Here is a 25,487-nt window from a genome sequence, read left to right on the forward strand (position 1 = left end):
ATATACATTCTTTTATAGAAATCAAAACAACCATACTCATTCAAAATTTAATTACATATTCTGATTTTGAAATCTCAAAATTCAACTTGAGATATGACCAAAATCATCACTCTTAGATTCTTACATCTTTCACAAGCTATATTTTGACTTCAAAACTGTGTTAGAACATCAAATGTATGTTAACGATTACAATCTGTGTTCAAACCCTTCAAAAATTTCTGAAGACACTTCGAATGATGAGCAATCGAGATGATGATCCAACCACATGTTACCCACAGTTATGTACCCGAAAAACTCTTGAAACCAAAGTAAAAGTTTAAACAACGTATCCGCGTCAGATTCTTTAGCATTTATTAGCAAAAATAACTTTGCGACTCCTATTCAAAGTAGCCAGTTTTGTCACAGCTCCAGCAAGTCAACTTCGACTTTTCAGTCAGACTAACCTTATTATAACCTTGAGATATACACCATCGTTATCAGGGAACCTTTTACTTTCCACCACATTATTAACAGATGTATCAACAACTTCATTACCCTTTGACTTTAGCCTCTCCAAAAAGTCATTATAATTATTCATTGAAACCCCATCATTTACTCATTCGCATCTTGTAATGAGAATTTCCATACGAATCATTGGGAATTAGCAATCAGTATTTTGAAATCTCGCAGCATGTCTACGCCAACAGTTATATGTGTATATATAACGTATATCTTCTGGACTTAATTTGAATGTGAAGATTCTGAAAAACACTTCGAACTACGAATTGGTTCTCCGAAAATGGAAAAATACTGATGAAGCAGCAAAAAAACTATAAACGACCTTAACAGTAAAAATTTGATGATAATGAATAGGTGTGCTGGCAAAGCGCAGAAAAAGAGAAGTCTTGGAACTGGAAAACGGATTGAGCAAAGTAAGAAGGAGGCTGTGGACAAATTACAAAGACTGAACCTGACTTCAAAGGATCCAAATAATTCAGTATCTGCTGAAGTCATTAACGAATACCTTGCTCCTGACTCTAAACCCCTGCGGACAATATTCTTCATCATCCTCTGATATTAGAAATTCTAAAATATCATATTTTTCATTATAAATATCCTCCATATTTCTGAAGATATTTTCTTAATTTTTCTTATTTGAAATCATTTACCTCTTCGCGCTATCTGTATTACATCATAAAAGAAACTATTTTAGTTTCTAAATTCTGAAACATTCAAGTTTAAAATAGGAATATTTTGAAGTAGTGTTGGGAACTGAAGCATGAATTAGTATAATATAATGACACTTGATCAATGTGATTATATTACAGTAAGTCATGCTGAGTTTCTAAATGAAACGTGATGATTCACAGATCATAACATCATCATGTGCCATGTTATACGACTCTTGTATTCTATTTAACCTCTAAAATATCAAGAAAATATTTCTTGATGATTCGGCCTTTTCCAAGGTATTTTAGTAATTTGACAAGTCAAGATCGTGCCATCACAATTTCCTTCCTAGAACATTAACAATGTTCATTTCGAAATTCATATCTGTGAATTCTGGACCATTACAAGCGGTGCTTAATCGCAAGAAGAAGAAACGAAAGGACAAAACTCCGAAATAGAAATTGGGGTATAAATTGCAGCAAATAAAAGAGAGCATTAACTGTGAATGATAGTGATTATAGAAGACAGAAGCAGAGACTTTGAAATATAAGGGAACATATAAAGCCCAACGACAAACCAGAAATTATAAACCATATATATCGATGCATATAGCAATATAAAGACACGGGAGAACTAGGAACACTATAAACCCAAGAGTATAGTAGAAGTAAATAGATTCTTCCGGCGGTAGATGAAAAAAAAAAGAAGAATGACCGATATGAAAGTTAGAAGTATATCGAGAATCAGAACTGGATGGAGCATATTGATGAATACTTTAAAATATGAGTTGAGGGGGAAAGAATAGAAGGTGATGAAACATGACTAGGAACTTAGATATCAACAGATTTAACTCACACAATGGCAGAATAAGTGAATCAAACCCTCTAGTGAATAGGTTAATTTTTTTTTTGATTAATTTAGTCAAACCACAACTAAATCAAGTGTGATTAGATCAACACCTAAAGCTATTATTCACCACCTGGGTGATTTGGACTGAGAGAGAATCGAAGGGGCTCACTAGATCTAAGTGTGTGTAACAAATGAGAGGCTTAACCTAAAATGAAGAACATAAGACTTTATATACCCCTGCTGTTGACACACCCATACGATTCATTCATCACACGTACGAGTTGGCTTCATCAACCGTACGGGTGATCACTCACTCGTGTCTTATCATTTAGGTTGTAATTGTGACTTAGCTCAGCATCAACCATGCGTATGAGCCTGTCAGCCGTACTAGTGAGGCTTCACTCGTACGTCTGACTAAGTCTAACATAGTCAAACATCTAAATCTCGTTCCTGCAGTTCCTGTAACCACATACAAACACGGATAGGATAATAACGAGCAATCATGGTGGCCTGTAAACTGTTGTACCTGCAATGGACGTGGGTAGATGTCTAGGGACTTGCATAAAATGCATCAACAGATGGTGTGAGTTGTAAGGAAACGAAGGAGGTGAATTTATAAGAAAATCTCCGACAGAACAATTAAAATGGATGATCGCATTTAAAGCGGATCCTAATTCCCTTGATTACCGGAGAGTCAAATCTTATTAAGAAGATTTTCTTCAAATCCCTTAAAATCTAGGAATCAATCATATCTAGGTCAAATGATAAGATGAATCTACACTTACTCATTTCACTCTTCTATGTTAGTTTCATTCGTACTCTTCATATAAATGGATTGTTTATCCAAATTATTCGTTGATGATAAAACTATAATTTTCAACCCGTATGCATCATGAAAACATACTTATTATCATTCACGACATTTTCACTCAAATTTCGGGACGAAATTTCTTTAACGGGTAGGTACTGTGACAACCCGAAAATTTCCAACCAAATTTAAACTTTAATATTTATATGATTCCGACACGATAAGCAATATTTGTTAAGTTAAATTTCAAGAATTTTAAACTATGTTCATACATTCATTCAACCTCGACCAAGTTCCAACGATTCACGAACCATTAAACGAATATGATTATATATGTATATGTGTATATATATTATAACTTGAAACGTAAACAAAATATTAGATTAAATACTTTATATGATTGTATCTGTTTCAAAATGTTTATCAATGGAATTAGAAGATAAGATCAAATGATTGAATTATCAGCTATATTAAATTATGATTACAAGTCTCTGTTGAAAGGCCCACGTTGATTTGAGAAATCTTTTCATTTTAACAATATTCGGAAAATGGTAAAGTGATTTATAAATATGAACAAATTATCAATCATTGAGAACTAGACAAAGGATAGTAGAAGATTGAATCTCATAAAGACTCGATTGATCTATTTAGTTTCAAACGTACAAAAACGTTTTCAGTTTAAAAAGAACTTTATTATTAAAACATATATAACTTTTATAAATATCTAGAACCACTTTTGACAACTCATTACTTAACTAGTATGATAAAGATAACGATATTTATATTTTATTTTATTAAATATATATAACGATTTAAATTAATATTATATATATTTATACGTGTATTATACGTACATAGTTTTATACTTTTACTATACTTAAACTTTACCTTTACTTTATTTTTACTTTACTTTAACTTTAATAATTCACTTTAATAATTCATACTTTAATAATTCACTTTAATAATTCATACTTTAATAATTCACTTTAATAATTCAAAAATCTATTATAAATAGAATTCAATAGGTTTCATTATTTCATAGAAACTTGAAAATAGTTTTCTCTAAACTCTCTCAATCGATTTACATATATATATTTACTCCGTATTATCTCAAGATATTATTAGTATACATAAAATATTACGACGGAGTGCTGTCCGAGTGATTTCGAAGTTGTTTTTTCGAGTGGGATAGGATTAAGGAAATTATGAGTTATAGCTATGGAGGTGATTGAGTATGGTTCATGGGTATGCTCGTGAGGTCAATATAGTGTTTATCATCTCCGTTGCGTTTACATACATTTCCTGCAATATTGATATGTGAGTACTCATAATTTAATTTTTACATACTAATAGTGTATCCCTGACTAGTGCTCGAGTATATAGGATTATGCATGCTTGTACTTTTGATATTGCCATTAGATAGGTTATGTTGATTCCTGAATTAGTTACATATACGATTGAGATAAGGTATAAGATATGCATGTCGTTGGAAAGCTAGCGAAAAATAGTTGAATTTTGGTTTAAGAATCACTTGAATTCAAGTAACGGTTAGAAAGTTATGAAATAAACAAATTGCATAATTAATTTCGTAATTAAAATTGCTGATGATAATTAGTGAACTAATTTTTTGGGTTATAAAAAGTGGTTATTCGGATTCTACTCGTCGAGTAGATGAATTTTCATATAAAGCACGTCTCGTTTCGTTGAACGGTTGTCAAGTTATGGACAAAAGAAGTTTTGCAAATTTTGATGAAATGTCGAAACGGGAACTGAAATTCTCGCTGATCTGCGTTGTTTCATATATAAAAAAAATACCACTGAATTCTTTGCTGTAAGGTCTAACAAAAGACTCTGGCCGTTTGTCAATTCGAGTCTCGACGATTTTTCTAAAAATCATCAAAGTTGACGGTTTGGTCACATTTTAAAATTCTAAAAAGAGCTGAAACTTTTTTATTTAAAAATGTCAGTTTTGTATCAGTTGTCATGGTCGGCCTGATATGTGTTTACTCTTGCCAAAAATCATGTTATATCTTTGTGGTAACGAGAATTTTTAGGCTTTGACCGTTTGTCAATACGAGTTTTGAGGAATTTTCTAAAAATCTCCAAAGTAGGCTACTCGGTCACTTTTGTAAATTTATTAAAGCTGAAAAATTAACTTTGAAACGCCGAAAACGCGTTGGCAACTACGAGTTGTCTAGGTTTAGTTTACTTCTGTAATATTTATGCTTAATCTTTTTGGTAATGTGTAACTTTTATCTTTGGCCGTTTATCAATCGGAGTTCCGATAATTTTTCTAAAAATAGCTGAAGTGGCCCGTTTAGTCATGTTTGACCGAAAATCATTTTTGTATAAGTTATTATATATTTGCATGCGACCTCATTTTTACTTTGACCTTTGACTTTTGACTTTAACCTTTACTTTTGACTTTGAACTTTGACTTTTCTTGTTAACTTTCAGTTAACTTTTTGTGTTGATTTTCTCTAAAAAAAAAAAAAAAACCTAAAATACTATTTTATGATTATGAAACCATTTGTGTTACGTTGTTTCACACGTCACCTTTTACTAGAATCTTAATTGAGCATGAGTAATATAACATGTTACTATACTGTAGAGTCAGACTCGAGCTATAGGATAGGATTACACTATGACCTGACCTAAATTGCTATACAAATATTGACCAACATATAAATATATATAATTAATATAGGTTCGTGAATCCGAGGCCAACCTTGCACTTGTTCAATGACGTTATATGTATTTTTACTACGAAATACAGTATGATGAGTTTCATTTGCCTTTTTACCCTTTATATTTTTGGGACTGAGAATACATGCGCTTTTATAAATGTTTGACGAAATAGACACAAGTAATTGAAACTACATTCTATGGTTGAATTATCGAAATTGAATATGCCCCTTTTTATTAAAGTCTGGTAATCTAAGAATTAGGGAACAGACACCCTAATGGACGCGAATCCTAAAGATAGATCTATTGGGCCTAACAAACCCCATCCAAAGTACCGGATGCTTTAGTACTTCGAAATTTATATCATGTCCGAAGGAGGATCCCGGAATGATAGGGGATATTCTTATATGCATATTGTTAATGTTGGTTACCAGGTGTTCACCATATGAATGATTATTTTTGTCTCTATGCATGGGACGTATATTTATGAGAACTGGAAATGAAATTCTTGTGGTCTATTAAAATGATGGAAATAAATGATTATGATAAACTAATGAACTCACCAACCTTTTGGTTGACACTTTAAAGCATGTTTATTCTCAGGTGTTAAAGAAATCTTCCGCTGTGCATTTGCTCATTTTAAAGATATTACTTGGAGTCTTTCATAGCATATTTCGAAGAACGTTGCATTCGTGTCATTGAGTTCATCAAAGATTATTATTAAATCAATTTATAGTTGGATAGTGGATATTATGAAATGGTATGCATGCCTGTCAATTTTCGATGTAAAGAAATATTGTCTTTTAAAAACGAATGCAATGTTTGTAAAATGTATCATATAGAGGTCAAATACCTCGCAATGTAATCAACTATTGTGAATCATTTATAATGTATATGAACGGGTCCTTTCATTAGAGAACCAGAATTTTGCATTAGTGTGTCTTATCGAGTTTGTTAGGATGCATTAGTGAGTGTGGACTTCGACCGTGTTTACTTGAAAAATGATTGCTTAACAAATTTTGCTGGAAACTATATATTTTTAACATGTGAATATTATGTGATATATTAATCTCTTAACGCGTTTGATATTATGTGATAGATGTCTACCTCTAGAACAAGTCTCATTGACTCACCTAATAATAATGAAGAGTCAAATGTAAATTGGAATGATTCGTGGACTGATTCACAAGTTCCCGAAGAGGAACCGGAAGAAGAGTCGGAACCGGAAGAAGAATCGGAACCGGAAGAAGAATCGGAACCGGATGAAGAAATAGAACCGGTGGGGAAAATAATAAAACGGTTAAGTAAAAGAAAATCCTCAACCAACCGACCAAGGTTAATTATGGTCAATGGTGTTTCTGCCAAGGAAGCAAAATATTGGGAGGATTACCAATTCCCCGATGAATCGGATTCCGACGAGAATTCCGATGATGTTATAGAAATTACCCCAACTGAATTTAAAAAGGCAAAAGAAAATAATAAGGGAAAGGGCATAAAAATAGAGAAATCTAATTCCAACCCCGATGAACTTTATATGTATCGTCAACCCCCGAAGTCCTTAAGTTGTAACAATGACCCGGGAACCTCTAAGCCACCAGGTTTTTCTAAACCAATGTGGAAAACGACGGCTCGTATTAGGGGAACATCATATATCCCTAGAAACTTGGCAAAACGAACCAAAACTGAAGAAGAAGAAACAAGCGAGTCGGAATAAGATAGTTGTATTCGTGTGGTGTAATATATGTAATATAGTGTGCTTATGCTTTATGATATATGTAAAAATTGCTTGTATTAATAAGTATTTTTTTTTATGAATCTAACTCTTGTCTATTTTACAGTATAAAAACACAAAATGGATAGACAACCCAATATTTTAAGAGACCTACCCGGAGACATGATTGATGAAATCTTGTCTAGAGTCGGTCAGAATTCTTCGGCACAGCTATTTAAGGCGAGATCAGTTTGTAAGACATTCGAAGAACGTTCCAAGAATGCCTTGGTTTATAAAAGGCTTTCGTTCGAAAGATGGGGGATATCACATTGGGAAATCCATAAGTTACGATGTGTTTACTTTGACGCATATATTGCGGGGAACCCAAATGCTATTTTACGCAATTGGTTAAGAAATTATTTTGACTCAATATATCCGAATATTGGACTTCGTGATTTAGAAAAAGCGGCTAACATGCAACATAAAGAAGCATGTTATGCTTACGGATTAGTAATGTTCGCTTCTCACCAAAGTGAGAACAAGAACATCGGGCTACAACTATTAAACAAAACATTCTCACAAGTGACGGAGTCGGTAATTGGGGTAAGAAATGAGGTTTTTAGATTGTTACGGGACTGTTGGACATTACGTAACCCTCGTTCCTTTGACGACGTTACAACACGCTGTCTTATCAACGGCCATAACGGTTATGTTCCACAAGACCAAGGATGGGAAGTAGTCCTAGTAAAACCAGAATGCATGACTTGTTTCTGGACGTATGAATTACGTGTCTTTATTGCCTTTGCTGAACGACTTGTGTACTAGCTAGAATTATCTTCACAACCATCTTGTATCAAATTTATTGTGTGCTATATTTCATGCTATATGTAAAATAAGCGGTATTGTAAGTTTGTAAAATATTGTGTAAAAGTTTGAACGCGAAATATTATTATAATCAGTTTTTCATATAGAATTGTAGTAGTTGAATTGTATATTAGCTACTAAGTATGAACTTAACGGGTAGGTACTACCCGAATTTAAACTTATAAAACGCTAATATGAAGAAAAACTTTTATAAATGAGTTCATATTATGCTACGAAATACTATTAACTACTCTTAATATTCTGTATGATTAACTTGTTCCATTTGACTATTTTGAAGGAAATGGCACCGACTACTCGACACACCGTGAATATGAATGAAGAGGAATTCCGTACTTTTCTAGCTTCAAACATAGCTGCAGTACAGGTTGCGCTACATACCAACAATAACCTTGGATCTAGCAGTACAGGAAATCGTGTAGGATGCACCTACAAAGAATTCACTGCCTGCAAACCTTTGAAATTTGATGGAACCGAAAGACCGATCGGATTGAAACGGTGGACCGAGAAGGTTGAATCAGTGTTTGCCATAAGTAAGTGTACTGAAGAGGACAAAGTGAAGTACGCTACGCATACCTTCACAGGTTCTGCGTTAACATGGTGGAATACCTATCTAGAGCAAGTGGGACAAGACGATGCGTACGCACTACCGTGGTCAGCATTCAAGCACTTGATGAACGAGAAGTACCGTCCCAGAACAGAGGTCAATAAGCTCAAGACAGAACTTAGAGGGTTAGGAACCCAAGGATTTGATATTACCACGTACGAAAGACGATTCACGGAATTGTGCCTATTGTGTCCGGGAGCATTCGAAGATGAGGAAGAGAAGATCGACGCGTTTGTGAAAGGATTACCGGAAAGAATCCAAGAAGATATAAGTTCACACGAGCCCGCCTCCATACAACAGGCATGTAGAATGGCTCACAAACTAGTGAACCAGATTGAAGAAAGAATTAAAGAACAGACTGCTGAAGAGGCCAATGTGAAGCAAGTCAAAAGAAAGTGGGAGGAAAACGGTGATAAGAATCACCAATACAACAACAGCAATTACAACAATAATCGCAACAATTATCCCAACAATCGCAACATCAATCGCAACTACAACAAACGGCCCAACAACAACAACAACAACTACAACAAGCATCCCAACAACAATAATAACCGCAACAATAACAACAATCAGAAGCAGCTATGCCAAAGGTGTGAAAAGTATCACTCGGGGTTCTGCACCAAATTTTGCAACAAGTGTAAAAGAAATGGTCATAGCGCGGCGAAGTGTGAGGTCTACGGACCAGGGGTTAATAGAACGAAAGGAACAAATGGTATCGGAACGAGTAATGGCGGAGCAAGTAGTGTCGGAGCAAGTTATGCCAATGTAGTTTGTTATAAATGTGGAAAACCGGGCCACATTATTAGAAATTGCCCGAACCAGGAGAACACGAATGGACAAGGCCGCGGAAGAGTTTTCAATATTAATGCGGCAGAGGCACAGGAAGACCCGGAGCTTGTTACGGGTACGTTTCTTATTTACAATAAATCTGCTTACGTTTTATTTGATTCGGGTGCGGATAGAAGCTATATGAGTAGAGATTTTTGTGCTAAATTAAGTTGTCCATTGACGCCTTTGGATAGTAAATTTTTACTCGAATTGGCAAATGGTAAATTAATTTCAGCAGATAATATATGTCGGAATCGAGAAATTAAACTGGTTAGCGAAACATTTAAGATTGATTTGATACCAGTAGAGTTAGGGAGTTTTGATGTGATAATCGGTATGGACTGGTTGAAAGAAGTGAAAGCAGAGATCGTTTGTTACAAAAATGCAATTCGCATTATACGAGAAAAAGGAAAACCCTTAATGATGTACGGAGAAAAGGGCAACATGAAGCTACATCTTTTTAGTAATTTGAAGGCACAAAAACTAATAAGAAAAGGTTGCTATGCTGTTCTAGCACACGTCGAGAAAGTACAAAATGAAGAAAAGAGCATGAATGATGTTCCCATTGCAAAAGAATTTCCCGATGTATTTCCGAAAGAATTACCGGGATTACCCCCACATCGATCCGTTGAATTTCAAATAGATCTTGTACCAGGAACTGCACCAATAGCTCGTGCTCCTTACAGACTCGCACCCAGCGAGATGAAAGAACTGCAAAGCCAATTACAAGAACTTTTAGAGCGTGGTTTCATTCGACCAAGCACATCACCGTGGGGAGCTCCTGTTTTGTTTGTCAAGAAGAAAGATGGTACATTCAGGTTGTGTATCGACTACCGAGAGTTGAACAAACTTACCATCAAGAACCGCTACCCACTACCGAGAATCGACGACTTATTTGATCAACTACAAAGCTCGTCTGTTTATTCAAAGATTGACTTACGTTCCGGGTATCATCAAATGCGGGTGAAAGAAGATGATATTCCAAAGACTGCTTTCAGAACACGTTACGGTCATTACGAGTTTATGGTCATGCCGTTTGGTTTAACTAATGCACCAGCTGTGTTCATGGACCTTATGAACCGAGTGTGTGGACCATACCTTGACAAGTTTGTCATTGTTTTCATTGATGACATACTTATTTACTCAAAGAATGACCAAGAACACGGTGAACATTTGAGAAAGGTGTTAGAAGTATTGAGGAAGGAAGAATTGTACGCTAAGTTTTCAAAGTGTGCATTTTGGTTGGAAGAAGTTCAATTCCTCAGTCACATAGTGAACAAAGAAGGTATTAAGGTGGATCCGGCAAAGATAGAAACTGTTGAAAAGTGGGAAACCCCAAAAACTCCGAAACACATACGCCAGTTTTTAGGACTAGCTGGTTACTACAGAAGGTTCATCCAAGACTTTTCCAGAATAGCAAAACCCTTGACTGCATTAACGCATAAAGGGAAGAAATTTGAATGGAATGATGAACAAGAGAAAGCGTTTCAGTTATTGAAGAAAAAGCTAACTACGGCACCTATATTGTCATTGCCTGAAGGGAATGATGATTTTGTGATTTATTGTGACGCATCAAAGCAAGGTCTCGGTTGTGTATTAATGCAACGAACGAAGGTGATTGCTTATGCGTCTAGACAATTGAAGATTCACGAACAAAATTATACGACGAATGATTTGGAATTAGGCGCGGTTATTTTTGCATTAAAGACTTGGAGGCACTACTTATATGGGGTCAAAAGTATTATATATACCGACCACAAAAGTCTTCAACACATATTTAATCAGAAACAACTGAATATGAGGCAGCGTAGGTGGATTGAATTATTGAATGATTACGACTTTGAGATTCGTTACCACCCGGGGAAGGCAAATGTGGTAGCCGATGCCTTGAGCAGGAAGGACAGAGAACCCAATCGAGTAAAATCTATGAATATAATGATTCATAATAACCTTACTACTCAAATAAAGGAGGCGCAACAAGGAGTTTTAAAAGAGGAAAATTTAAAGGATGAAATACCCAAAAGATCGGAGAAGCATCTTAATATTCGGGAAGACGGAACCCGGTATAGGGCTGAAAGGATTTGGGTACCAAAATTTGGAGATATGAGAGAAATGGTACTTAGAGAAGCTCATAAAACCAGATACTCAATACATCCTGGAACGGGGAAGATGTACAAGGATCTCAAGAAACATTTTTGGTGGCCGGGTATGAAAGCCGATGTTGCTAAATACGTAGGAGAATGTTTGACGTGTTCTAAGGTCAAAGCTGAGCATCAGAAACCATCAGGTCTACTTCAACAACTCGAAATCCCGGAATGGAAATGGGAAAACATTACCATGGATTTTATCACTCGAAATCCATAGACACGTATACAATGTTTCGACCTATCATGTCGACACATCTATATATATTTCGGAACAACCATAGACACTCTATATGTGAATGTTGGAGTTAGCTATACAGGGTTGAGGTTGATTCCAAAATATATATAGTTTGAGTTGTGATCAATACTGAGATACGTATACACTGGGTCGTGGATTGATTCAAGATAATATTTATCGATTTATTTCTGTACATCTAACTGTGGACAACTAGCTGTAGGTTACTAACGAGGACAGCTGACTTAATAAACTTAAAACATCAAAATATATTAAAAGTGTTGTAAATATATTTTGAACATACTTTGATATATATGTATATATTGTTATAGGTTCGTGAATCAACCAGTGGCCAAGTCTTACTTCCCGACGAAGTAAAAATCTGTGAAAGTGAGTTATAGTCCCACTTTTAAAATCTAATATTTTTGGTATGAGAATACATGCAGGTTTTATAAATGATTTACAAAATAGACACAAGTACGTGAAACTACATTCTATGGTTGAATTATCGAAATCGAATATGCCCCTTTTTATTAAGTCTGGTAATCTAAGAATTAGAGAACAGACACCCTAATTGACGCGAATCCTAAAGATAGATCTATTGGGCCTAACAAACCCCATCCAAAGTACCGGATGCTTTAGTACTTCGAAATTTATATCATATCCGAAGGGTGTCCCGGAATGATGGAGATATTCTTATATATGCATCTTGTTAATGTCGGTTACCAGGTGTTCACCATATGAATGATTTTTATCTCTATGTATGGGATGTGTATTGAAATATGAAATCTTGTGGTCTATTATTATGATTTGATATATATATGTTAAACCTATAACTCACCAACATTTTTGTTGACGTTTTAAGCATGTTTATTCTCAGGTGATTATTAAGAGCTTCCGCTGTCGCATACTTAAATAAGGACGAGATTTGGAGTCCATGCGTGTATGATATTGTGTAAAAACTGCATTCAAGAAACTTATTTTGTTGTAACATATTTGTATTGTAAACTATTATGTAATGGTCGTGTGTAAACAGGATATTTTAGATTATCATTATTTGATAATCTACGTAAAACTTTTTAAACCTTTATTGATGAAATAAAGGTTATGGTTTGTTTTAAAATGAATGCAGTCTTTGAAAAACGTCTCATATAGAAGTCAAAACCTCGCAACGAAATCAATTAATATGGAACGTTTTTAATCAATAAGAACGGGACATTTCAAGTAGGGTTTCTAAAATCAGACTCATTTTATTATTTTTAATTTACATTAAACCCCTAGAGTAATTATTATAGATTTTAACACCTCAAGTTCATTTTTTCTTTCGGCTTCATTATCAAATAGATATCAATCTAACCCCTCTAATTAAAATAAATATTTATATGTAACTAAACCTTGTATATTTAACATATATATTTATAAAATGTTTGTTTATAGCTAATATATATATTATATTATATATCTATAATATGTTAAAAATATTTAGTTATATTAGAAAAATCAACATCAATGAACATCCGAGTTCTCCCCCGAGTTCTCCCCGAGAACTCCTCAAAAACCTCTTGCCGAGTTCTCCCCGAGTCACGAGTTTTACAATCTTGACAAGAACGGTTGCTGCACTTGCTGCCACTGTTAATAAACGAGAGAAAAGGAAAACTAGGGCACCCATTTGGATGCACGCTTACGTTAGTGGAGAAGAGATTTTCTTCTGATGAAAATTAGGAGAAGAATGTCGCCATGTTTTCCTCTTTGTGACCTGACCCACAAATTACCATGATGTAGCTCAAGAAAAATATTGGATACATACCATGAACAAGAAATTGATGCAATTGAAAGAAACAACACCTGGAAATTGTGTGATTTACCCTCGGGAAGTACAACTATTGGACTGGGAAGTACAATTATTGGACTTAAATGGGTATTCAAGACGAAGTTAGACAAGGATCCAAATATTGATAAGCATAAAGCTTGATTTGTGGTGAAGGGGTGCGCTCAAAAGGAAGGGTTGGACTACTCAGAAGTAGTCTTTGCTCTTGTAGCTCTTTGGGACACAATCAGATCCATTGTTGCTTTTGCTGCACAACGAGGTATGAAAGTTCATCATTTATCATTTAGATGTAAAAAGTGCTTTCTTGTATGGTATGTTGGATGAAACTGTTTATGTAGAACAACCCCGAGGTCTTGAAGTTCAAGGTTAGGAAGAGAACGTCTATCGATTAGAAAAAGGCGCTATATGGTTTGAAGCAGGCCGGTTATGGGAGATTTGAATGTTATTTTCTTTAGGAAGGATTCGATATGTTCATATGAACAACGTTAGAGAAATCGCTTCTCGGGAAGAACTCGGCAGAAACTTTTGATGCAGATCTCGGCAACTCGGGGAACTCGAAAGTTGATTAACGTTGACTTTTAAATATATAAAAAATAAAATTTAAAATATATGGTATAAAGTGTATATATGTAATTGCGACAGCTCCAAAGCACCTGGCCCGGACGGTTTCAATATGAAATTCTTTAAAAAATACTGGAAATTGATCAAAAATGATCTCATTAAATCTCTTGATTAGTTATGGGCCAACTCGGAAATCTCCAAAGGGTGTAACGCTTCTTTCTTCACCTTATTCCCGAAAAAACCTAACCCTATCGGTCTAAACGAATACCGCCCAATCTGCCTAATAGGTAGCTACTACAAAATCCTCACCAAAATACTTTCCAATCGCCTTGCCAAAGTCATCCATAAAGTCATAGGTTCTGAACAAACCGCTTTCCTCAAAGGCCGTAACATCCTAGACAGTGTATTAATTGCAAACGAAATAATTGACGAATTAAAACGTAAAAAACAAAAAGGCCTAATCTTCAAAGTCGACTTTGAAAAGGCATTTGACTGCATCGAATGGGATTTTCTATTTAAAACCATCCAATTCATGGGCTTTGGTTCAAAATGTATTAGCTTCATTCGAGCAAGTCTTTCCTCTTCATCTATCTCCATATTAATCAACGGCTCACCCACCAAAGAATTTACTACCGAAAGGGGAATTCGACAAGGTAATCCCATATCGCCCTTTCTATTCATCATCGTTGCCGAAGGTCTTAACATAATTGTCAAAAGAGCATTATCCAATGGTCATTTGCAAGGATTAAAAATCGGACACGACAATCTCGTTATCACACACCTGTAATACGCGGACGATACAATTTTTTCGGTGAGTGGAATAAAAGAAACGCCAAATATATCTCCAAACTCCTAAAGTGTTTCGAAAATATATTAGGTCTCAAAGTCAATTTTCGCAAAAGTAAGCTTTATGGTATTGGAACATCCACCATTGAAACCGAACAAATGGCCAGTTACATTAACTGCTCTGCGGGATCTACTCCGTTTACTTATCTCGGTCTCCCTATTTGTGTACCCACATCACACGCCTCTTCTTGACAGCCAATCGTTGAAAAATTCGACAAAAGGCTATCGGATTGGGCTACCAAATCAATCTCTTTCGGGGGTCACCTTACGATCATCAAATCCATCTTAAGTAGTATCCCATTATACTACTTCTCCTTATTCCATGCACCATCCGCTATCCTTAAAGTGATTGAATCATCAAAAGTATTTATGGGCCGGGAGGATGTAGACAAAAGATAACAACAAAATAAGTGGGTCCCACGTAGGATTAATAATGTAACATTGTGTAACGTGACATTGTAATTATTGTATGTAAATACGTGTGTTTAGTGTGCTGGCCATGTGGGCCATAGGAACCAATAATGTAAGATAACGTGTATGATTTACGTTTAAAGTTAAATAAGTGCGCGAGCCACAGCAATAATGTAAACGATCAATAATGTAAACGATCGTAGTGCGCGAGTCCCGGAGTATCTGTAAATAGTGTCATGGCTCGCCTATAAAAGGAAGCCTTTGTTTTAGTTTGTTTTCAGGTTAAGTTTGATAATAAACCTCACTGGTTTCTTTCTGTTGAATCTTTTAGATTCTGAATAGCAGAGCCCCGTCGTTGAATCATAACCGATTCTGAATAGCGACACCTATCTAAGCATTATATATTCATTGTTTAAAAGCACAGTCGAATATAACCCATCAAACATATATTCATTATTTAAAAGCACATTGAATATAAAACTTTATATATCAGTCACTATAACAATCACTCATTCACGTATCAAGATTAACAAAGTTAGGCACATGCCAATAATAGAAGCAAAGTTAGGCAACCATCGTTTTCATTATTCATTCATGAATTCATACGCACCTTCTATATTTAAATCTAGTAAAATCTAATCGGATCCTCACTATCTAGATTAAAACTAAACGTAACTAAATTTTGCACTAAGTTGAAACGTCGATTTGATCCTGGTATCAGAGCTAGCATCACGATTCAAGAAAAGCAGTTGCACCTACAGAATTCTGCATCAAAAGCAATCAAGGAAAAACACTCAGGTATACTTACAAACTTATTTTTAATAACAGAATGACTAAAACTCAAGAAGAAGTATCTAATGAAATAGAAGAAGGTATTACCACTTTTAATAATATAGAAGATGAATCTGGTTTCATGGATGATATCATGATAAACAGAAAAGCAATAACAAGAACAAATTTTACATTATCTGAAAAACATTACTCTGATAATAATAAAAAAATTAAAGATATTTTCTCAAGAAAAAATATTACTTATTTTGGAAAAATGATTGGAGAAGAACCTGTACCTATTGAGCAAACAAAAGGAGATATATTAATTCCTATAATCACCAAAAACAAATAAGCGATAGAATTAAACAAATGAATAAAAAAGATAGAACTAAAATAGCTTATGTACACATATCAACCATACAAATTATATTCAAAAGTACCATCATGGAATGTAATACACCTATTGAACTAGAATTAAGAGACGACAGAATAATTGATAAACATGAAAGTATAATAGCAAAAGGAAAAGGAAATTTAGCTGAAGGAAAAATTAAGTTCAATGTAAACATTCAATTAGGTTTAAATCTGAAAGATATAGATATAAATAAAAGCATTACAATAAGATATGAATTATTAAGAAGAAATTTTATGTACAAAGGAAATCACCCTTTTACAGTTACATATCAAATTAATTATGCATTAACAAATTCTCATCACAGTATTACTTTTAAAACTGATGATATAATATATATAGATAAACTTTTTGAACCTCTATTAAGCCTAGAAACACCAAAAGTATTTACTAGCCAAAGATATATCGAAAAAAGGGAAATCAACTTCAGAATTACTATCTGTTTGGATACCACGAATAGAAAAAACCAATTTCCATTACAACAGGCGAAACATCTAGTGAAAGTAATGAAATAAAAGATTTAAGACAAATAATACGAACTCTAAGTCAACGAATTTAATTAATAAATTTGGTAGTATAGTTATTAGTAAATTAAGAAACATAACTCCTAAAATAATATATAGTGAAACAATTGAATTAGAATTAGAAGTAATTAACCACGAACATAAAACCTATCAACTAGAATATATAATAGCTGAAAATTACGATAAAAATAAACTTGAAATATTATATTTTAAAATATCTGAAAAAATTAAAAAAGATGAAGAATTATCCGTAGTTGCTTATTATAACAACGAAGCAAGAAAAAGATTTCAGAAGAAAATATGGAACCAACAAATAAAATTAGACTTAAAAAATCATGAGTTCTAAAAGACAAATTAGTTGTTCATCAAAAAATTCAGTACTAAACTCCATTATAAAAAATTACTAGAAAATAATTTCAAGCAAATACAAAGATATTAAAAGACTAGAAAATGTTTTAATTAAAGAAAAATCATATCAAGATTTCATTTCAAAATCTAAGATTCCAAAATTAGAAAAACTGATTTTTTTTTTCTACAAACAAATTATTAATTCTCACTATAAAGTAATCAAAGAAATTTCATCCGAGTTATCTTATTCAACTTGTTAAAAATTCATGGATTTATCAAGTATTAAAATTGAAAAAGAAGGAATCACATTCAACAAACCATTTATACCATTTAATCAAACACGTTTCGAAATACCAAAAAAATTACCCGACGAATCAATTTACAAAATTGATATAGAAAATAATTCAGAAAAACCTATAGGAGAAAAAATAGAAATATTAAACTCCACATTAAATAATATTATAGAAATCCTAAGTTTTCTAGCATTAAGACAACTTCCAGAAATAAAAGAAACAATTCGAGAAAATATAAACAAAATAAAAATAGTAAAACAAGACACTAATCATGAACATGCCAGTACAAGTGCTATAAAGTATGAAGATACAGAAGAATTTTATACAAATCAAGAAGAATCGAGTTCAAGAAAAAGGTATAAAATAATACCACCTCTTCGCATAACATAATAAAAAAGTTTTTATTTTTACCATGGATTCTAAAATTCAAATGAATAATTTTTTAAATGAACTTTGGAAGAATCTTATAAATGAAAGCTGGGAAAGAATTTCACAATTAACTAAAAATATTGAAGAATATGAAAAATATCTTGAAGAAGAAAAAGACGCTGAAGGCATAGAACTTTTATCGTATATTATTAGCATACACAAACAATTAGTAAACCGCGCTTTAAAAAGTATTAAAAAAATTTCAGCAAAGCTAGTAATCTGTTAAGCACAAATTGCTTTGGGCAAATATTCTATGCAAAATTTATCTTCAAGTAATATTCATTATGAATATGAATTATAAGCTCGATGAAGTCAAGATCATATTCATGAAAACAACTCTTTTGAGTATATGAAAAGCAAACAACTCTTACGAGTACATTAATTAGCTTTTTAAAGCAAAAAAGCACCAAAAGTATACAAAATATTTCTGCAGGTATTTCAACAATGGAAGCAGTCATCAAGTAGATTCAAAACCAATTACAACAAAAAAGAGAACAAATTCAAGCACATCGACAACTCAAATTTTCAGAGGGAGGAGGAGGAATTACTAGAAACCTTAAAAAATTTAACCCAACAAAAAACAGCCAAAAAAGAAACCCCAGAAAAAATCAAGGAAGAATCACCTACATTAACAACACCCTCATCATCCACATTAACACAAACACCAAATTCACATAAACCAACTATCATCAACTTAGAAGAACCAGAAACACCTAAGAAACAAAGCTGGTATGAAATGACTGAAGAAGAAGAACGATCTCAACAAACATCGTATTCAGAGGAACCAAAGAAAAAATGGTATGTCATTTTCCAAAGGAATATACAACAACTGGGCAACAGCAAATCAGTTTATATTAAGTAGAAGCGTGGCGCATAAAAGTTACACAACTCTAGAAGAAGCAAAGGCAGCATTCAATGAAGCAAAACGTTCAGGATCAGGAATGGTTAATCTTAACCATTATCTCTATGGTCAAACAGCAAGTCTAAATGCCATAAATAGGATGAAAAGTATTCTCTCTACAACAGAAAAAGAAGATAAGAAGATACCGTCCACACACAGTTTTCAAAGGTTATAGGATAACCTTGTGAATTATAACGAAAACTATGCAACAATGATGTTCTATCCCAAAAATAGGAAAACTGACCCTAAAGCAGTTTTCTTACCAGAAGCATCACCATTAACAGTATCAAAATATTTCGTCCATGGATTAATCGATACCTTATATATCGATGGAAGAACACTTCATGAAATCAAGGAACTCCCACAAAGAATGCAAGAAGCAATAACCAGATACAGAGACAATTTTGCAAAAGAAAGAGAAATATTTCTTAGAATGCATTCAAGCTACCCAATATTTAACGAAGACCAACAGTTACTTGTCCCATCATTTACAATAGTATATCTCGGAGTAAGCAATGGTAACTATCCAACAAGAGACGAAGCATTAAAAATAACTCCAACAATCGATCATCTGGTGACATCACTAGCAGGAGTTTATTTCGGATCCTCAAAGATAGGAAATGGCCAAGAACACCAAGAAAATGTGAGAATCAATTATGTTCACAAAAATATCTTAATCTACTCAAGCACTATCGAAAAAATTGATAAAAAGGTCTCAATCTAATCAACAATTTCGAAGAACCCTTTGAAGCATTCACAGGACAACTTTCTGCTCTCCCAGAAGACATAAAAAGACGTGTATGCAGACAAATATCCAGGGCACCAAGGCACAGTTGCGAATACTGTCAAGAAGAAGACACATTCCCAGCATCATAATTTCCAACTCTTGTCATTTTCAGCGTGGGAGGGATGTAGACTAAAGATAACAACAAAATAAGTGGGTCCCACGTAGGATCAATAATGTAACATTATGTAATGTGTCATTGTAATTATTGTATGTAAATACGTGTGATTAGTGTGCTGGCCATGTGGGCCATAGGAACCAATAATGTAACATAACGTGTATGGTTTACGTTTAAAGTTAAAAAAGTGCACGGGCCACAGCAATAATGTAAACGATCAATAATGTAAATGATCGTAGTGCGTGGGTCCCAGATCATATGTAAATAGTGTCATGGCTCGCCTATAAAATGAAGCCTTTGTTTTAGTTTGTAATCAGTTTAAGTTTGATAATAAACCTCACTGGTTTCATTCTGTTGAATCTTTTAGATTCTGAATAGCAGAGCCCCCGTCGTTGAGTCTTAACCGATTCTGAATAGCGACACATGTTTAAGCATTATATATTCGTTGTTTAAAAGCACAGTCGAATATAACCCATCAAACATATATTCATTGTTTAAAAGCACATTGAATATAAACCTTTATATACCAGTCACTATAACAATCACTCATTCACGTATCAAGATTAACAAAGTTAGGCACATGCCAATAATAGAAGCAAAGTTAGGCAACCATCGTTTTCATTATTCATTCATGAATTCATACGCATCTTCTATATTTAAATCTAGTAAAATCTAATCGGATCCTCACGATCTAGATTAAAACTAAACGTAACTTAATTCTGCACTAAGTTGAAACGTCGATTTGATCCTGATCTTTAGTCTACATCCCTCCCACGCTGAAAAAGACAAATGTTGGAGATTTAAATGCCTCTTTCTGAATCCGCGAAATATTTCCATTCTTCTGGTAATTTGTTTGCTGTTTGTTCATCTTCTGATATCCATCCTGTTGGAGTTGGAGTTGGATCGTCGACTTTATGTTGTGTTCCGTAATTTGCCCAGAATTTAAATCCATTGTTTGATTCTGCATGAACTGCCCATATATTGCCTCTTTTATCTACATACGAATCTTGACTATATCGTTTTAAAAAATTTAGAACCTGGGCATCTGTTTCTTCTTGAGGTTTGTTGAATGATTTTGAGGGTGCCGTGGTTTCTTGAAAAGTAATATTTGATGTTTCATTTTTAAATTGTAGTTTTTCTGAAAGGAGTGAAAAAATTTGTTGTAATTCCTCCTCCTCCTCCCCCTGAAAAATTGACATATGTTGTTGAAGTGCTTGTATTTGTACTTGTCTTTGCTGTATCTGAAGGACATGTTCTAAGATGGCTTCCATTCTTTGGTGAGTGTCTGCAATAATGTTGTTATCACTTTTTATGTAACGAATATATGAATAATACTGGTGTAATTGTAGTTGCCAACGTATTAGGCGTCCTCTACCAAGATCTGCTTGTAATTTGTATCGCCAAAATCCAGTTACGCATTTGGAGTCTGTTCGTAACTCGAATCTTGTTTGTAATGAATCGATTTTCCATTTTTTAAGAGTGTTAAGACAAGCTAATGTCTCTTTTTCATGAGTGCTGTATCTTTGTTCTGCAGCTGTGAATGTTCCTGAAATATATATGCATAATTTTTGTTCGTGCTTATATGTTTTAAAAACAGAGGATTGTCCAATGCTCGATTGAGCTAATGCATGAGTGGGATTGACTTGATTTCCATCAATGTCTAGCCCAAGTAGTTGCTTGCCATTTTTAATTGCTTTCATACATCCTGCCCATGTATCATCTGATGCATCGGTTTCTATGATCAAAAGATCTTTTGTTTCCGGATTATATAATGCTGGAAGATATTGTACTGATTTTATAATTTTTTGGACCAATTCTGTGTCAGATTGTATCCAATTCCATTTAATTTTTTCAGAAAGTTTTTTCGGCAAAATATTCCTATCTTTTGCTAAATTTTTCAGAAAGCCTTGTTCAGCAATATAATTTAAACATCCAAGAAATATTTGAATTTGTTTTCGATTCTCTAACTTATCTGAAAAAAGGTTTAACTTTTCTTGTGTGGTATTAATTAGAGAGATTTTCCCATTTTTTGAAATATTTAATCCTAGATATTCAACTTCTGTTTGTAAAAGTTTTGATTTAGTCTGAGATAAAATTATTCCTTTTTCTTTTATCCTTTGTAGGACTCTAAAAACTGCATCAATGTATACCTGTTTATTTCCACTAGTAAAAACAATAATATCATCGATATAAACAAGACATACGTCTTCGAATCCCTGTAAACTGTTATCCATAAACCTTTGATAAATTGATGGTGCTTGTTTTAACCCAAAAGGTAAAACATTCCATTCGTAATGTTTTTGCGGAGGATAAGAAAAAGCTGTTAAAGGTTTAGTACTTTCATCAAGTCTTAATTGCCAATAACCAGATTTTGCATCGAAAGTGCTAAAAAGTACTTCCTTTTATTTTTTCTAAAATATAGTCTTTTCGAGGTAATTTATATGAATCACCAATTGTAGCATCATTCATTTTTTTATAATTTATAACCATTCTTCTTTTGCCTCGTTTTATTTCATTTTTATTTTCTACATAAAAAGCGGGTGCCGAATGAGGACTTTTGTTTTCTCTTATAACTCCTTTTTTAAGAAGTTGTTGACATTCTTCTTTGAATTTTTTAACATCCTTTATGCTATAAGGAATTTTATTAGATACGTTTATTTCATCATGTGGATTTTTTAATTTAATAGGGATTAACTGATCGTTAGTATTTTTTATATCTAAAGGGTTTTCGCTACATACATCTTTTAGGGTTTCTTCAAGGTTCTCTTTTGTTAAAAGATAAATCATTTCTATTTGAAATTTTATATTTTGTGCTATAGATCGTATGACTTCTTTTGTCTTTTTGATTGGTATGGAAACCATTCTTTTTGTTTTAGGATGCCTTAGGCTAATGCTTTCAGTGGTTTGTATAAATGGTTGATATAATTTTAAGAAGTTATTTTCGATTATTAGATCTACTCCAGAGTCATGCATATAAATAGTTGGTGCAATAAATGTATGTTTTTCTATGACAATAAAAACCATTTTACTGACATACCAAATATTGTGTACGAATTTGTCAGCAACAATAATTTCTAAAGGTTTTTTTAGTTTTTCCCAATTTTTAAAAGATTTTTTCTTTCCAAAACACATCGTAGATCCAGAGTCTATATATGCTAATAATGGTTTTTGATCAACAAAGACCGTAATAAAAGTGGCGTTTGGATTTATTTCTTTTTTATTCATCGTCACTAGTGTATGCATAGATTTCTATATCAGAATCTATCTCAGAATCTTCTAAAGGTTCGTATCCTAGGTCATAAGCGATTTTTAATATTTCTGTTTCTCTTTTTTCTCCCCTTTTTGGACAATTATTAGCGTAATGTCCTATTTCATGGCATAGCCAGCATCTGCAGTCTTTTTTCTTAGATGGACAATATTACTCTTTAGAATCTTCTTGTTTCGGATATTTTTGTCTGTGCTGATTTTTATTTCTAAAATCCTTTGTTCATTATTTTTATAAGATTTCTTATACCGAGATTTATATGGTTTCTTTTTTCATTTTTTAAGCTTCTCACAGCCATATCTTTCAACTTGGTTACTTTGAATTTTACAATAGAGTTTTACATGCGCTTCTCTTCTGGCCTTTTCTTTTAAACATTCACTTTTCATCCAGGTTTTTACTTTAGTAATGCGTGCTCCTAGACTATCTTCAATTTTTGACTTATCTCTAGTGTTGTAGTCATCTTTAATTCTTGTGGCAACTGATTCAGGTAATTTGTTAAAAAAACATATCTAGTGCTATTTTCTTTTGTGAGGCATTTAATTTATAATATTACTCAGAGAATTCACATATGAAAGGTTCAAGGTAGTACATATTGCATATTTTTAAATTAGTTATATGCCAAAAAGCTATTTCTCTAAATAATTCATTAGAAACCTCAACTTTGGGATTCCTTCCCGTAAATTCTTGGACAATTTTTCCTACAATACTTTCAAATGTTGTTATAGCATCGATTGATGCTACCATATCTCTTTCTTCAACAGTCCATGATTCTAAATATCTAAAGACATTTCCTGAAGTTTTATGAATTATAAAGTTTAGCAATTCTATGGGTGAGAGTTCTTTTAGTTCATAGTTAGTTGAATTTGTGCGCTCATTTTGTTATACCAATCTTGTATTCTTTCTTCTATATTCATTTCACAGTCAATATTTAAAATTTCATCGTTAGTTTTTATTATAGGTACTTTAGGTATGTACTGTGGTGGTATTTGTTCCCATTATTCATTTTACTTCTTATCATATTTTGTTGATATAAATAATTTTCAGTTGGTGATGGCGGCTTATAATCAAATTGTCTTAAATTTTCTTCTTCAATATCAGATTTTTTCCATTTTTAAGCAAAATTATATTGTGTATAATGATTTTCTTCTTCTGAACTATAATCAAATATTATATCTGCTTCTTCGTTTGTTTCAGGTATATCTAAAGCTGCCATTAGTTTGGTTAAAGTTTCAACTTGTTCTTCAATATTACTCATATTTCAAGTTTTGAGTTTGTAAGAATACCTGCGTGTTTTTTCTTGATTGCTTTTGATGCAGAATTCTGAAGGTGCAACTGTTTTTCTTGAATCGTGCTGCTAGCTCTGATACCAGGATCAAATCGACGTTTCAACTTAGTGCAGAATTAAGTTACGTTTAGTTTTAATCTAGATCGTGAGGATCCGATTATATTTTACTAGATTTAAATATAGAAGATGCGTATGAATTCATGAATGAATAATGAAAACGATGGTTGCCTAACTTTGCTTCTATTATTGACATGTGCCTAACTTTGTTAATCTTGATACGTGAATGAGTGATTGTTATAGTGACTGATATATAAAGGTTTATATTCAATGTGCTTTTGAACATTGAATATATGTTTGATGGGTTATATTCGACTGTGCTTTTAAACAACGAATATATAATGCTTAGATAGGTGTCGCTATTCAGAATCGGTTAGGACTCAACGACGGGGGCTCTACTATTCAGAATCTAAAAGATTCAACAGAAAGAAACCAGTGAGGTTTATTATCAAACTTAACATGAAAACAAACTAAAACAAAGGCTTCCTTTTATAGGCGAGCCATGACACTATTTACAGATGCTCTGGGACCCACGCACTACGATCGTTTACATTATTGATCATTTACATTATTGATGTGGCCCGCGCACTTATTTAACTTTAAACGTAAACCATACACGTTATCTTACATTATTGGTTCCTATGGCCCACATGGCCAGCACACTAAACACACGTATTTACATACAATAATTACAATGTCACGTTACGTGGAACCCACTTATTTTGTTGTTATCTTTAGTCTACATCCCTACCA

General features: G+C 33.4%; 1 long non-coding RNA gene across 3 annotated transcripts in view; it reads right to left on the minus strand.

The window, feature by feature from the left end:
- The window catches only part of LOC139874242 (uncharacterized), a 63,886-nt gene that overhangs the window by 23,305 nt on the left and 15,094 nt on the right, over positions 1 to 25,487 (minus strand). Inside the window, exon 3 of one of the 3 annotated variants that reach the window (XR_011767855.1) lies at positions 16,174 to 16,312. The exons of 1 other annotated variant lie outside the window; for it this stretch is intronic. This is a non-coding gene — a long non-coding RNA (uncharacterized lncRNA). Of the gene's footprint in view, positions 1 to 16,173; positions 16,313 to 24,681; positions 24,753 to 25,487 lie in introns of those variants that run through there. One more of the 3 variants, XR_011767854.1, reaches the window with a different exon arrangement.

This window comes from Rutidosis leptorrhynchoides, chromosome 11, assembly GCF_046630445.1.
Source record: "Rutidosis leptorrhynchoides isolate AG116_Rl617_1_P2 chromosome 11, CSIRO_AGI_Rlap_v1, whole genome shotgun sequence".
NCBI classification, from domain to species: domain Eukaryota; kingdom Viridiplantae; phylum Streptophyta; class Magnoliopsida; order Asterales; family Asteraceae; genus Rutidosis; species Rutidosis leptorrhynchoides.